The 15024-nt window shown below is 43.6% G+C and overlaps 2 pseudogenes; both read left to right on the top strand.

Moving 5' to 3' along the window:
- LOC119536587 overlaps window positions 1–14035 on the top strand; it is a 35107-nt pseudogene extending 21072 nt beyond the window's left edge.
- Window positions 13362–13919, top strand: LOC119535816 (annotated as a pseudogene).
- Window positions 14036–15024: the final 989 nt, after the last annotated feature.

A 15024-nucleotide genomic window follows, 5' to 3' on the forward strand; every position in this document is an offset into this window, starting at 1 on the left:
TGCCTGGGTGCCACACAGATTTCTCAGACTCTGAATGTCCAAACTTAAACTCATCCCACTTCCTCAAGCCTGCCCCTGCAGCCCTTCTTCCTTTCCTCAGCCAACGGCCCCACTGCTTGCCCAAGAGGAAAAGTCATTACTGACTTCTCTCTGCTTTGCCATGCTCAATCAAACATTAAGGCCATCCATCATTTCATTCTACCCTCCCACCATTACTCCCACTCAGAACACCATCCATTTCCACACTGCAGCTAGAGAGATCCTTCTAAAAGTCAAGTATGATCATGCCACTTAGAACTGTTCCAGATTTCTCACATCCCTTAAAATAAAGTCCAAATCCCTGACCATGACTTATAGGATCAGGTCCCATGTGTATCTCCAGCTTCTTTCTTGTCACTCCCCATCCCATCTCTAGCCCACTCTATTCAATATCCCACCCCCAAGTGGGCAGCCTTCCCTTCTAAATTCTTACATATCCTCCCCTTGTATCCCCACTGTGTACCTTCTAGCACCATCTCCTTCCCTTCCAGACGATGGGTCTGACCACACAATCCTACCAGGGAAACTAAATGGACAAACAAGGAGGTCGAATCCCTGAATGAACAAAAAACCCCACATTCTCCAAAAGTCCATTGGCAGAGGAGAGAGAGAGAGAGAGAGAGAGAGAGGAGAGAGAGAGATTCTCTCTAGCAGAAAGTCAAGAGCCATTCTCTCACACAGGTGGGCAAATCGAGCCCATGGGTCTTCAGGGCTCCTGGCTCCCCTTTCCTTCTGAAGGTGGTCACCCAGAGAGTGGCCCAGGCTTGTGAAGTTTCCAGAGTCACTGACAACCAAGCTGTCCACTCCCAGACTGGTTCACTCTGTAATACAAGGAGCCACTGCTTCCAGGAAGATTAATGCTGGTGACTTACTGAGTCTTCTAGCTAAAGAGCCACCAGTGAGTGGTGGCCTAGAAGCCAGAAAATACTGGGAAGTTTACTATTGAATTTTGCCAAGGTTTGGAGTGGCCCTAGTGGAAGGAAAACCCTAAAACTTACACTGGAAATTCCCTGACGCCGATCGAGCCGAGTCTGTCACCTCTCTTTTCCAACCCCTGAGAAACACATGACTGCTCTCCCTGAACATTTGAAGTCCTGCAAACCACATTTCCTGGATAAGTCACAGCGTTGCTGAGACCTGAGATTTCCCCAGATCCCAGAACTACATTCTCAGGAAATAGGCTCCAGCTAATCCCTACTCCAGAAGCTTCTCCCCTTACTAGGAACTGCTTAAGCTGGTCAAGTTCTGTCCCACTGACCACTGGCACTGGAAACAATTGTCTTATCTGGACACAAGGGCCCAGACCCATTCACCCCCAGGAGTTCAAGAGGCTGTAGCCCCTTCCCTTGCCCCAGGAGGGCAGCTGGCTCTGCATTCCCCCTGAGTCTCCCGAGTTGGGTGAAACTTAAGTGCTAGACTTTCCCCAAAGCTGTTCACTTGCCAGGAACCCCAAAGCCTCCATAAGTTTGCTCCTCTTCATGTTTCACACCAGGAAGGGTATCTCTGCAGTGCTCCTTCAGCCAGGGGCCCGCAACCAGATTGTCCCCACCCTTCACAATCCAGTAAGGAGCTCACACACTACCACAGGAAGAAGCTTGGAACCCACACTGACCCGTCATGACAAATGCCCACACGTGCTCTCCAGGGCAGTGGGCAGGAGTTTTCCTGCACACCAGAGAAGGGCGGGGAGCCCAGTGACCACCCTGTAGCTGGGCCTCTTAGACTGCAGGTCAGGACCTGGAGGCCACATGAGGCCACAGGATTCTACTCACGTTTATGCCATCAGGACATCCCATGACAGTGTCCAAGAGGCAGTGTCCTCAAAGACAGAGAACTCTCAAAGAGCCAACGGTAACTCTGAAGGGGTAGTTGCTTACTGGCACTATGAGGTTATTTCCCACTGCCTTCTGAGGGGCCAGTGGTTGTCATGGAATGACAATTATGACCCTTGAGTGAGACCCAGACTCAGTTTCCAACATGTCCCCAGAATGTCCCAAGTAGGTAATTGCCTCATTCACTCATTCATTTTGGACTAACGACCACCAGCAAAGCATGGTGCCAAGCACTGGAAGTAGTGGCCAGTGGCCAAAAATATGCTTGAATTCAAGTCCGTGAGGCTTCCCGGCTGCTAAAGGCTAATGGAAGGACATGAGGACCAAGTTCAGGTTCCCCAGAGCCCTCCATGGAGACCCTGGGAATGGAAGGCTGCCGCTGGACATTTACCCAAGGCCAAACAGCCACAACACCTGAGATTCAATTCTTAAGAAATATTCCCCTCCAGAGACTTCAAAACTTACTGTCAAGTAGCAGTTCCCAGATTGAGGCTTGGAGAGATGAGACACTTTGACCAGGGTCACACGGACGGTGACAAGAGCTGATGTTAGAACCTGGGACCTGTCTGATCCTATAGTCCGTGCCTGCTCTTTCCCCCATGCTTCAAAGCCCTCTAGAGAACACATGCTCAGTGCCAACCCTGGCACTTTAGAAATCTTGTGCAAAAAAGGGCTCCTCCAGGTGCTGGGGGGATGGGGAACTAGATGGAGTTGATAGCTGCACAACACTGTGAATGAGCTAAATGCCACCAAACTGTATGTTTTAAAAGGGTTAATTTTTTTTTTAATATTCATTTTATTGGGCTATATTCACATACAACACAGTCATACAAAACAAATCGTACATTCTATTGCTGACAGTACCATTACATATTTGTACATTCATCACCAAAATCAATCCCCAACACCCTCATTACCACACACACAAAAATAACAAGAATAATAATTAAACTGAAAAAGAGCAACTAAAGTAAAAAAGAACACTGGGCGCCCTTGTCTGTTTGTTTGTTTCCTTCCCCCACCTTTCCACTCATCCATCCACAAACTAGACAAAGGGGAGTGTGATCCCCATGGCCCCCCCAATCCCACTGTCCCCCCTCATAAGCCACATTTTTATACAACGGTCTTCGAGATTCTTGGGTTCTGGGTTGTAGTTTGATAGTTTCAGGTATCCACCACCAGCTACCCCAATTCTTTAGAACCTAAAAAGGGTTGTCTAAAGTGTGCGTAAGAGTGCCCACCAGAGTGACCTCTCGGCTCCTTTTGGAATCTCTCTGCCACTGAAGCTTATTTCATTTCCTTTCACATCCCCCTTTTGGTCAAGAAGATGTTCTCCGTCCCACGATGCCGGGTCTACATTCCTCCCCGGGAGTCATATTCCACGTTGCCAGGGAGATTCACTCCCCTGGGTGTCTGATCTAAAAGGGTTAATTTTATGCCATGTGAATTTTACCTCAAAAAAAAAAGTCTTAAAAGGGCTTCTCCTTGAACAGGCTGGGTGCTGTGGCTCTCTCCTCCCCCTGCTTTCACCTTCCTAAGCCCCTGAGGCCGTTGCTAAGGCAGCAAGGAATTTCCCTTTCTGTCAGTTAAATTTCCCGTTAACCTTCCTGGAGAATCTGTCTGTGGAAGTTTCTGGCACCTCGGTCTGAGACATTGGGCCTGGGTCTCGGAGCTCCAGGGTGCCCATGTGGCCCGGCCCTTTATCACCGATGGGACCTGCCACTGCTGTAGACAAAAAGGGGGAAAACACAGGACCTCTCCGGACACGCTTGGCTTTGAAATCTGGAATTCGTGTGTGCTCACGTGACTGAATTCCACAGATTTTTTTCAGGGCAAGTCAGAAAATCAGATTCTGCCGTGTTATTACAGAGACAAAGGATCCCGCCTCAAAAGTCAGTTTATGCTCTGGGCCCCTCACACCCTGTAGGTCTCTCCTCAAAAGGAAAAAAAAAAAAAGTCAGTTTCTGGGTTTGGGTTCTGGGAATAATTACAGGACAAAACTGCAGAGGAGACCCTCAGGCAGGGACTGTTTAAGAGCTGTCTTCTGTTGTCTCACCCAAGCATGCGCTACTGTCCGTCATTCCCGGAAGCCCACCCTGGCTCTGCTGAAGACCTTCCTGCCACAATGAGGGACTGAGAAGAGGGGCAGAGCTGAAAGCCATGAGCTGGGGGCCGGGCTGAGGCGTCTGGGGAGAAGGGGGCTAATACCACCATTTCCATCTAAACCCTTCTTGACCAAGTCACGAGAATATCCCCTGTCAATTAGAGGGGGCAGCCAGAGATCTGCAGGAGGGTCTCAGGGCATGCATGAGATGAAGCTGCTTGAGGCCAGGGGAGAAAAACACCATTAAGCTGTAGTCCAAATGATTCTCCGAGCACACACAGGGCTGGGAATCATACCAGCAACCTGGGAAAGACCCTGCAATTCACAGGGCAGCACGTTAGTAGTGGGAATAAATGAGCTCTAGCTTGAAGGCTGATATGAACTTACCCTAACAACACTTAAAAGTAAGTCTCAAAAAGATCAAACTGCTTCCAAGTGCCTAACCACATGCCAGAATAAAGCCCAACGGTCTTTTAAGTCAATACAACAAAATCCATCATCCATCACTGTAAAATTGACAGTGTGGCAGCCAATCAAATATTACCACACCTGCAAATCATAAGCAAATATGGCCCATATCCCAGAGAAAAATCAATGAATAGAAAGGGATGCTCAAAAGCCGAATGGTAGAAGCAACCCAAGTGTCCACCAATAGATGAATGGATAAACAAAAAATGGTATAGCCATACAATTGAATATTATCCAGTAGAAAAAAGAAATGAAGTTGTGGTACACGCTACAACATGGATGAGCCTCGAGGACATCATGTTGGGTAAAACAGGCCAGACACAAAAGGACAAATATCATATGATTTCAAATTACTTATATGAAATAATTAGAATATGCAAATTCATAGAGTCAGAAATTAGATTAAAGGCTAGAGGGGGTAGGGGTGAGATTGGAGAATAGGGAGTTAATGCTTATTTGGAACAGAGTTTCTGTTTGGGGTGACAGAAAAGTTTCGGTAATAAATGGTGGTGATGGTAGTGCAACATTGTGAGTGTAATGAACATAGCTGAATTTATATATTTAAATGTGGTTAAAGGGGGAAATTTTAGGTGGTATATATGCTACCACAATTAAAAAAAAAGGAAATAGATCCAAAAATGACAGAAATAATGGAATTAGCAGGCATTGTTATTAAAAGAGCTACCCATAAAATATGTTCCATATGTTTAAGAAGTTAGAGGAAAACATGACCAAGATGAGGAGAGAACTGAGATATAAAAAAGACCCAAATGGAAGTTCTAGAGATGAAAACAATGTCTGAGACGAAAAACACACTGCATAGAACAAAGAGCAGATCAGACACTGCAGAAGAAAAGATCAGTGAATGTGAAGACATAGCAATAGAATTGTCCAAAAGTAAGTATGGAGAGAAAAAAGACTGACAAACAGTGAAAAGAAAATGAACAGAGCTTTGATGACCTGTGCATATCTCCAACAGACTAACGGATATGTTATTGTAGTGCCAGAGGAGAGAAGACAAGAGAGGAGGACAGAAAAAGTAGTTGAAGAAATAATCGGGCCAAGCAGATTACAGGTTGCCAGGCACTGGGGTAAAAGGTGAATGGGAGTGACTGCTTAATGGGTGAAGAGTCTCCTTTCGGGTGTCTGAAAATGTTTTGAAACTAGATAGAAGTGACAGTTGCACAATATTGTAAATGTACTAAATGTCACTGAATTGTAAACTTTAAAATGATAGATTTTAGTTACATGAATTTCGCCTCAATAGAAAGAGAGCGAGAGAGAGAGAGGATCAGGCCACTTTCCTGCTGAAAACCTTCAATAACTTTCCATTGGCCTTAAAATGGTGCCTGCCCCTCTCTCTCTAGCTAAGCCAACTTGGCAGGTGAAATCACTGCCCTCCCCCCTACGTGGGATCAGACACCCCGGGGAGTGAATCTCCCTGGCAATGTGAAATATGACTCCCAGGGAGGAATGTACACCCGGCATCGTGGGATGGAGAACATCTTCTCGACCAAAAGGGGGAAGTGAAAGGAAATGAAATAAGCTTCAGTGGCAGAGAGATTCCAAAAGGAGCCGAGAGGTCACTCTGGTGGGCACTCTTACGCACAATATAGACAACCCTTTTTAGGTTCTAATGAATTGGGGTAGCTGGAGGTAGATACCTGAAACTATCAAACTACAACGCAGAACCCATGAATCTTGAAGACAATTGTATAAAAATGTGGCTTATGAGGGGTGACAATGGGATTGGGAAAGCCATAAGGACCACACTCCCCTTTGTCTAGTTTATGGATGGATGAGTAGAAAAATGGGGGAAGGAAACAAACAGACAGACAGACAAAGGCACCCAGCGTTCTTTTTTACTTTAATTTCTCTTTTTCACTTTAATTATTATTCTTATGTGTGTGGTAATGAAGGTGTCAGGGATTGATTTAGGTGATGAATGTACAACTATGTAATGGTACTGTGAATAATCGAATGTACTATTTGTTTCATATGACTGCGTGGTATGTGAATATATCTCAATAAAATGGATATTAAAAAAAAACTGCATCAAGAGATCCAATGTAACCTTTAGGAAGTGCAATAAACAAGCATTAATAGGAGTGTAAATTGTGTGTACTTTTCAACCCAGCATTTTCCATTACAGAAATTTTAATTGTGTAAGGATATTGTGCACATATATTTGTTTTAATATTCTTTGTGATAGAAAAAAGTGGAAAAGCCTCACTAAATGTCCAACAGATTGATTAAATAAATTATGACAAAAAAAAAAAAAAAATCAATGGGACCCACATTGTGGGATTGAGAAAGACTTCTTGACCAAAAAGGGGAAGAGAAATGAAACAAAATAGTTTCAGTGGCTGAGAGATTTCAAATAGAGTCGAAAGGTCATTCTGGAGGTTGTTCTTATGAGTTATATAGATATCCCTTTTTAGTTCATAGTGTATTGGAATAGCTAGAAGGAAATACCTGAAACTGTTGAACTGCAACCTAGTAGCCTTGATTTTTGAAGATGTTTGCATAACTCTGTAGCTTATACGGTGTGGCTCTGTGATTGTGAAAGTCTTGTAGCTCATATTCTCTATATCCATATATGGACAGATGAGTAGAAAAATGGAAACAAAAATTAAATGAATAATAGGGGGGATAGGGAATGGGATATTTTGGGTGTTTTTCTTTACTTATATTTTTATTCTTGTTTTTATTTTATTTTATTGGAGTAATGAAAATGTTCAAAAATTGATTTTGGTGATGCACACACAACTATATGATGGTTCTGTGAACAACTGATTGTACACTGTGGATGATTGTGGGGTATGTGAATATATTGCAATAAAACTGAATTTAAAAAAAAAAATGGTGCCCGCATTCCTTACACAGATTTATGAGATTCTGCCTTCTCCTGCTGACCTTCCCAATGTCACCTCCTCCCCTCTCTCCCTTGCCCTCTTCGCCCTGGCCGTGCTGGACACTGCTTCACTCCTACCCTAGGCTTTCCCACACACTGTCTCCTCCTGTTCGCTCCACCCCATAGGCTCTCCTCACTCCCAGCTGACTCCATCCCCTCCTGTGGATTTTAGCTAAATGATCACTTCCTCGGAGAAACCTCCCTGACCTCCCAACAGGCCTGGTTCTCCCAGCACCTTTGGCACCCATACTTCTCCTGCACAGCATTTTGCTTGCACATTTGAGATGACTTCATTATGACGTTACTGTCCTCTTCCTTAGAGTCGTGTTCACCGCCCCACTCCCAGGGCACAGCTGAGTTCCAAAGCCCCTCGGGTGGGAAGAGGCAGGGCACGGGCTCCTCGTCTCTCTCCCCGCTGCTCTCTGTGGTGGCAAGTGGTTCCCTGGCTTGGTTTCTGCTCCTTGGCCTAGCACTGTCTCAGACTCAGCTCCTAGAAGCCCCCGCGGAACCCTTCAGACACTCCTTCCCTGCCACTCCCTCCCCGTCCCCATGTGTCAGTCATTCTTTTCTGTGCCCCAGTTATGGCACACGTCACAGGCTGCTTGGCTCTGTCCCCGCCCTCTAAACTGGGTGAGGAGTGGAGCTTATTTCCTTGTGGTGCCCCCAGAGCCTCATCTTGGTACCTGGCCCACAGGAGACACAAACAAGCACGTGCTTGAATTAAATGCCCGTTCTCCTCACCCTCAGCACACATGCCCTGCCAGGAACCTCCCGAGTCCTGGGCTCAACAGTTACCCCTCCTGGCCAGAGGACCCCCTTTAACCCCTGCATCTCTGTTTCCACGGTTAATGACACAAGTCTTCACCACTGGGGGCTTTAGTGGAAGAGGATATAGGGGCTTTGGAGTCACCAGCTCCTCTCTTAAAAATCACTAAAAAAAAAGAAAAAGAAAAAGATGACTGATCCTGCAGAAAAACAGCTAAGGAATATAAACCAAATGGCCCAATAAATAAATGCTTGGTTTCGTTAATAATTAAAGAAATATGAATTAAAAACAGGGCAAAACTGCTCATCTGTGAGATGAACAGAGAAGTAAAAGAATAATAACATTCAATGTTGGTAAAGCTGAGAGGAAACAGATCTTCTCTTCAATCCTGGTAGGGGGAGCATAAATTGACAGGAGTCGTTGGAAAACCAATTTGGAAACCTTTATTTAAATTTTAAATGTCAGGCCCGTTGAGCAATTTCACACCTTAGGAACTTATCTAACAGAAATTTGCAAAAATATAAATATATGTATAAATATGTTCAAAGAAGTACTAGGTTTAATAGCAAAAAAAAAAAAAAAGCTTTTAGTAAATAGCAGTACATTCATAAAATGTATTACGGAACATTTTTATGAAGCTACTAAAACCCAGCTGTGATTTTATGCAGCTATTAAAAAGAATGCCAGAGATTCATATATTCTGACCTGGAATGACATCCAATGATATGAAGTGAGAAAAGGAAGTTGCAAAACATTATACATAACATAATACCAACATTGTAAAAAATAAATAAGATATGTACATATATTGGCACATGGATAGAAAAGTAAGGAAAATGGATACAGAAACTCTTTCTGAGGATCCTTTTATTTTCTGTTTTATTTACAGTTTTTACAATGAGCACATATACAGCCTTTGTAATAATAAGAAAAAATAAAAGCTAAAAAGAGCTTAACAAGGAAGGTTGTTTCATTCCTTTACAAGGCGAGAGAAAGCCTCACCTGAAAGGTGACATTTGAGACCAAAGGAAGACAATACAAGCTCCCTCTCTGATAAAGGAGAACTGAGAAATCAGTCTTCACTCAAGAAGGAAGTCAGCTCTAATTATGTGGAGATTAGGAAGTAAATCCTTGGACCAAAAAGTACTTTGAGTATCTGGGTTCTGTGTGAGTACTTCTATAGGAAGCCAACTTTCCAACCTAGAGAATCCTACAAAGATCCAGGATTAGCTGATGAGTCAACTGAGGCAAAAGTACCAAGTAAAAGTTAACTCTGATCTGTTCCCTACCATAAATTATGGAGTTCTCCATTTTATTTTCCTACCACTCAACCTAAAGATAGAAGAATTTTCTTGTCAAATTGTTTGACTACACTCTGCCTTTACCACTGAAATTTAAACTTTTGTTTTGACAGATATAAAGGTTGGTAAAATAGCTTTTAAACAGCTATAAAAAACCATTAACCAGTATGTTCTCATTTACATGAAAAACAGGAAAAAGAATATATGTACACACACGTGCATACATATGCACACTCACATTCACTAGCATATGCTGTGGAAGATTGTGAAAATGCCACAGATTCATCTCATCCCTATGTGTATGCCTTTTTGCAATGCAACTTTACAGCTCCTGCCATAAGAGGTAGAATCTATTTTCCACTCCTTGAATCTGGACTTGGCTGCGGGATTTGTTTTAGCCATGTTGACGTCAGCTAACATAATGTAAGCAGAGGCAGGAAAAGTGCTTGCACACTGGGGTGGTCCCTTCTTCGCTGCCAGGCACTCTTCCATCATCATGTGAGTGAGACTGGGCTAGCCTGCTGGATGACGAAGGCATGTGGCTATTACCCCAGCTCACACAGAGCCAACCGCCAGGCATGTGAGGACTTGCTGTACCAATCAGTTTGCCAAATGCCAACAGGTGACCGCGGCCATCCTAGGTCTTGCAGCCCCAGCAGAGCACGTCCAGAACAGAGCTGCCCAGCCGGCCCATAGAATCTTAAGCAAATAAAAATACTTGTTCAATTGCAACTAAAGGAACCATATAACTAGGAATAAATTTAAACAAGGATGCAAAGGAATTATACATGGAAAACTGCAAACAATGCTAAAAATAATCAAAGAAGACCCAAATAATAGAAGGACATTCTGTGTTCATGGATTGGAAGACTAAACATCATTAAGATGTTACTTCTACACAAAGCAATTTACATTCTCAATGCAATCCCAGTCAAAATTCCAACAGCCTTCTTTGCAGAAAATGGAAAAGCCAATTGTCAAATTTATATGGAAGGGAAACAGAGACCCTGAATAGCTAAAACCATCTTAAAAAAGAAGAAAGAAGTTGGAAGAGTCACATTTCCCAATCTCAAAACTCATTACAAAGCCATAGTAATCAAAACAGCATGGTACTGGCACCAGGACAGACATATAGACCAATGGTATAGAATTGAGAGCTCAAAAATCATCCCTCACATTTATGGCCAACTGATCTTTAACAAGGAGGGAAATACCACTCAATGGGGAAATAGTCTTCTCAGTGCATGGTGCTGGGAAAACTGGATCTCATTTGCAAGAGAAAGAAGGAGGACTGATATCTCATGGCTTGTTCAAAGATCAACTCAAAATGGATCAAAGACCTAAGTGAAAAAGCCCGAACTATCAAACTCCTAGAAGAAAATGAAGGGAAGTATCTTCAGGACCTTGTGTTTCTTAGTCTTTACACCCAAAGCACAAGCAACAAAATTAAAAATAGATAAATGGGACCTCATCAAAATTAAAAACTTTTGCATCTCAAAGGACTTTATCATGAAACTAAAATGACAATCTGCACAATGGGAAAAAATATTTGGAAACCACATAAGGGTTTAAGATCCAAAATATATAAAGAAATCCTTCAACTCAACAACAAAAAGACAAATGACTCCATTTAAAAATAGCAAAAGACTTGAATAGACTTCTCTCCAAAGAAGATATACAAATGGCCAGAAAGCCCATGAAAAGATGCTCAATATCATTAGCCATCAGGGAAATGCAAATTAAATCCACAGTGAGATACCATTTCACACCCATTGGAATGGCTATTATTTTAAAAATGGAAAATTACAAGTTTTGGAGAGGATGTGGAGAAATAGGAACATTCATCTATTGCTGGTGGGAATGCAAAATGGTGCAGCCACTGTGGAAGACTGTTTGGTGGTTTCTCAGAAATCTAAGTAAAGAATAGATATATACCCAAAAGAATTGAAAGAGGGGACTCAGATATTTGCACACCAATGTCCATAGCACCATTATCCACAATTGCCAAAAGATGGAAGCAACCCAAGTGTACATCAGCCGATGAATGGAAAAAGAAAATGTGGTATATACACACAATGGAGTATTATTCGGCTTTTGAAAAGAATGACACTCTGATACATGTGACAACATGGATGAAACTTGAAGACATCATGTTGAGTGAAATAAACCAGACACTAAGGGACATATGCTATATGATGTCATTGATATGAAATAATTAGAATAAACAAATTCATAGAGTCAGAAATTAGAATACAGGCAACCAGCGGCTGGGGTGGGGGTAGGGAATGGGAATTTAAGGCTTAAAATATACAGGATTCCTACTTGGAATGATGGAAATAAAGAAAAAAAAAAGCTTGTTGTTTTAAGCTACTAAATTTTGGAGTGTCTTGTCATGCAACCAAAGCTAACATCTCTGGATAGATTTCTTAACTGGTTACCTTGGTGGCCTGAGGGATGGGAAAGATTGGGTCAGGAGCAGAGAAGACAGGAAGAATTTTCATAGTATTCCCTTTTGTTTTTTTTAATTTTGAACCATATGAATGAAAGTACATAATCTGTTATAAAAATAAATACGAGAGAGCGTGAGCAGGAGGCAGAGCTGGGGGAGCCGCTCTTCGATACACACAGCCTCCAAACCCAGCTCACTGGTCAGATCCAAGCCATGGCCCTCCAAAGGGTCCAGGACCCCCAGAGATGGAGAAGATCCTGATCAGAGTGAGGCATCTTCAGAAGAGTGAGGAGTGGACCAGGAACCCCCAAGAGAGAATGAGATTGGGTACCAGGAGGATGGGAACCCTTCTTTTCTTTCCATTCCACCTGCTTGCAACTGCCAGGGAACCACTGGAACCCCTGAAGGGCCTTATTCTGAGGGAGGAGATATCCCTTCTAGCAACTTTTGCCATCACTGTACTTCTCCAGCCTTGGGAGATGAAGAGTTGGAAGAGGAATATGACGATGAGGAACCTCTTAAGTTCCCCAGTGATTTTTCATGTGTGCCCAGTGGAAAGAAACCACCACCCCAGAGACAGCAGCACCACTTTCCAACCAAGGAGGATATTCTAGAGGGTGGACGCAGGGATCCCCGGTCTCCCTGGTCGACACAGGCTGGGCTGGAAAAGAAGTCAGGCAGATAGATGCAGAGGACTGGGACTGTGGGCAGCAGAAGAACTATGTCAGCTTGGACAGGCAGGCTTCTGGTGGCTGATTGATCTGCTGGTATTGGTGGGAGAGTATGTGGAAACTTGTGGGCATCTCATCTATGCATGCAGGCAGTTGGAAGGCAGTAATCTGGACCTTTTTTGAGTCTGGGTGGGAGTTTGGGCTGGACGACTGGATACCTGGGCCCAGGTGATGTTTCAATTTCTAAGCCAGGGGTTTTGCTATGGGGCAGGGCTATTCACCCACTTTCTTAGGCTATTGGGTGCTTTGCTGCTCCTGGCTCTGGCGGTCATGTTGGGCTGTCTACAATTGGGTTGGCGGTTTCTGGTGGGACTGGGCAACTGATTAGGCTGGAGGGGTAAGGCCACCTGGCTCTTATCTTGGCTAGATTTTCCTGCTTTGCAGCATTGTCTGACTCTGCTGAGAGATAGCAGACTATGGCAGCAGCTGGTAAGAAATGTTCACTGGGGTTGGCTAGAGTTGCCTTGGGTCAAGGAGGGGAATGCACCTGTCGCTAGTGGGCACTATTGCCAGCCTGAAGAGGAACTGGCTCGACTCTTGACTACGGCTGGGGTTCCTGAGGATGAACTAAACCCTTTCCATGTGCTGGGGGTTGAAGCCACAACATCAGACGTTGAACTGAAGAAGGCCTATAGGGTAGCTGGCAGTGATGGTTCATCCTGACAAAAATCATCATCCCCAGGCTGAGGAGGCCTTCAAAGTTTTGCAGGCAGCCTGGGACATTGTCAGCAACCCAGAAAGGCGAAAAGAATGTGAGATGAAATGAATGGCAGAGAATGAGCTGAGTCGGTCAGTGAATGAGTTTCTATCCAAACTGCAAGATGACCTCAAAGAGGCAATGAATACTATGATGTGCAGCTAATGTCAGGGAAAGCACAGGAGGTTTGAAATGGACCGGGAACCTAAGAGTGCCAGATACTGTGCTGAGTGTAATAGGCTGCATCCTGCAGAGGAAGGAGACTTTTGGGCAGAGTCAAACATGTTGGGCCTCAAGATCACCTACTTTGCACTGATGGATGGAAAGATGTATTATATTACAGAGTGGGCTGGATGCCAGCGTGTGAGCATCTCCCCAGATATCCACAGAGTCGCCTATCACATCTCATTTGGCTCCCAGGTCCCAGGCACCAGTGGGATGCCCCTCCTGCTGACCTTCAGGATTTCTTGAGCCAGATCTTTCAAGTACCACCAGGCCAAATGTCCAATGGGAACTTCTTTGCAGCTCCTCAGCCTGGCCCTGGGACCACTGCTGCCTCCAAGCCTAACAGCACAGCACCCGAGGGAGAAGCCAAACCCAAGCGGCGGAAGAAAGTGAGGAGGCCCTTGCAATGCTGAGACCCCTTCTCTTCTTTCCTCAAATCAATGTCAGGGAGTCAAAGGGCTGTGTCCAGCACAGGATGGAGTTTGATTTGTTTATTTTTAAATATTTAACAAAGGGAAAATTTTAAGCTCAAATTGTTCACTCAGTACTTCTAGAAGCCCCCGAACCACTTTCCCTCCTCCCTCAGCACCCAGGAACTGAATCTTGTCTTCTGACAATACCAAAGAAATAGGAGGTCGCTAGAGGAAAGAACCTAGGTCCTAGAACCTGGGCTGGACAATATATCCCATAGTGGTGTGGGAACTGAGTATTTCCCTGGGGTCTGTATGTCTTTGTCCTGTCTTTTGTTTTTATAACAGATGACTCCCCCGCTCCTTTTAAACTGAGTCTATTTTATTTCTTGACCCATTTCAAGAGCGAATCCCCCTGCCCCCTTATCCTTATAGACTAGTTAAAAGACCAGGACAAGAAAGCATATAGTCCAACTTACAGGAGATGTGTAGAGTTCAGAGAGAGAGAACTCTGAATTCTTTCATCCACTGACTTTCATCTGGTGAGTAATCACCCAGCTACAGGCTTGTTGCTGCAGGGATGGCCAAAATTAGTAATTTTTAAAAAGCAGACTCATGCCCTCTGCCCTTGGGTGAGGGGGAAAAATAAGGGGGTTCCCAGCAGCTCCCTTATGATCCAAGGGTTTGTATTTTTTTAAGTTTGTTCATATTTTTATGTACATATCTATTTAAAGCCAGGGGATTATCTTTCTATAAATATATAACTGGCAATAAATAAATACTAATGTAAAGTATGGACTATAGTTGATAGAATAATTATAATAATATAGTTTCATCAATTGTAACAAAGATACCATACTAATGCAAAGTATTCATAATAGGGAAAGTGTGTGGGAAACAGGGGCCTATGGGAACTGTATTTTCTGCATGGCTTTTCTGTAAACCTACAATTTCTTTAAAAAAATTAACATATATACATACATTTTTAAATGTTAAAGTTGCAAAGCATAGCTGGTGGAGAAGATAATTTTAATTCACAACTTGTACTTTTTGTTAGTACTTTGAAAGCAACTGAACCGAAAATGAAT

The sequence above is a fragment of the Choloepus didactylus genome, chromosome 6 (assembly GCF_015220235.1).
Source record: "Choloepus didactylus isolate mChoDid1 chromosome 6, mChoDid1.pri, whole genome shotgun sequence".
NCBI classification, from domain to species: domain Eukaryota; kingdom Metazoa; phylum Chordata; class Mammalia; order Pilosa; family Megalonychidae; genus Choloepus; species Choloepus didactylus.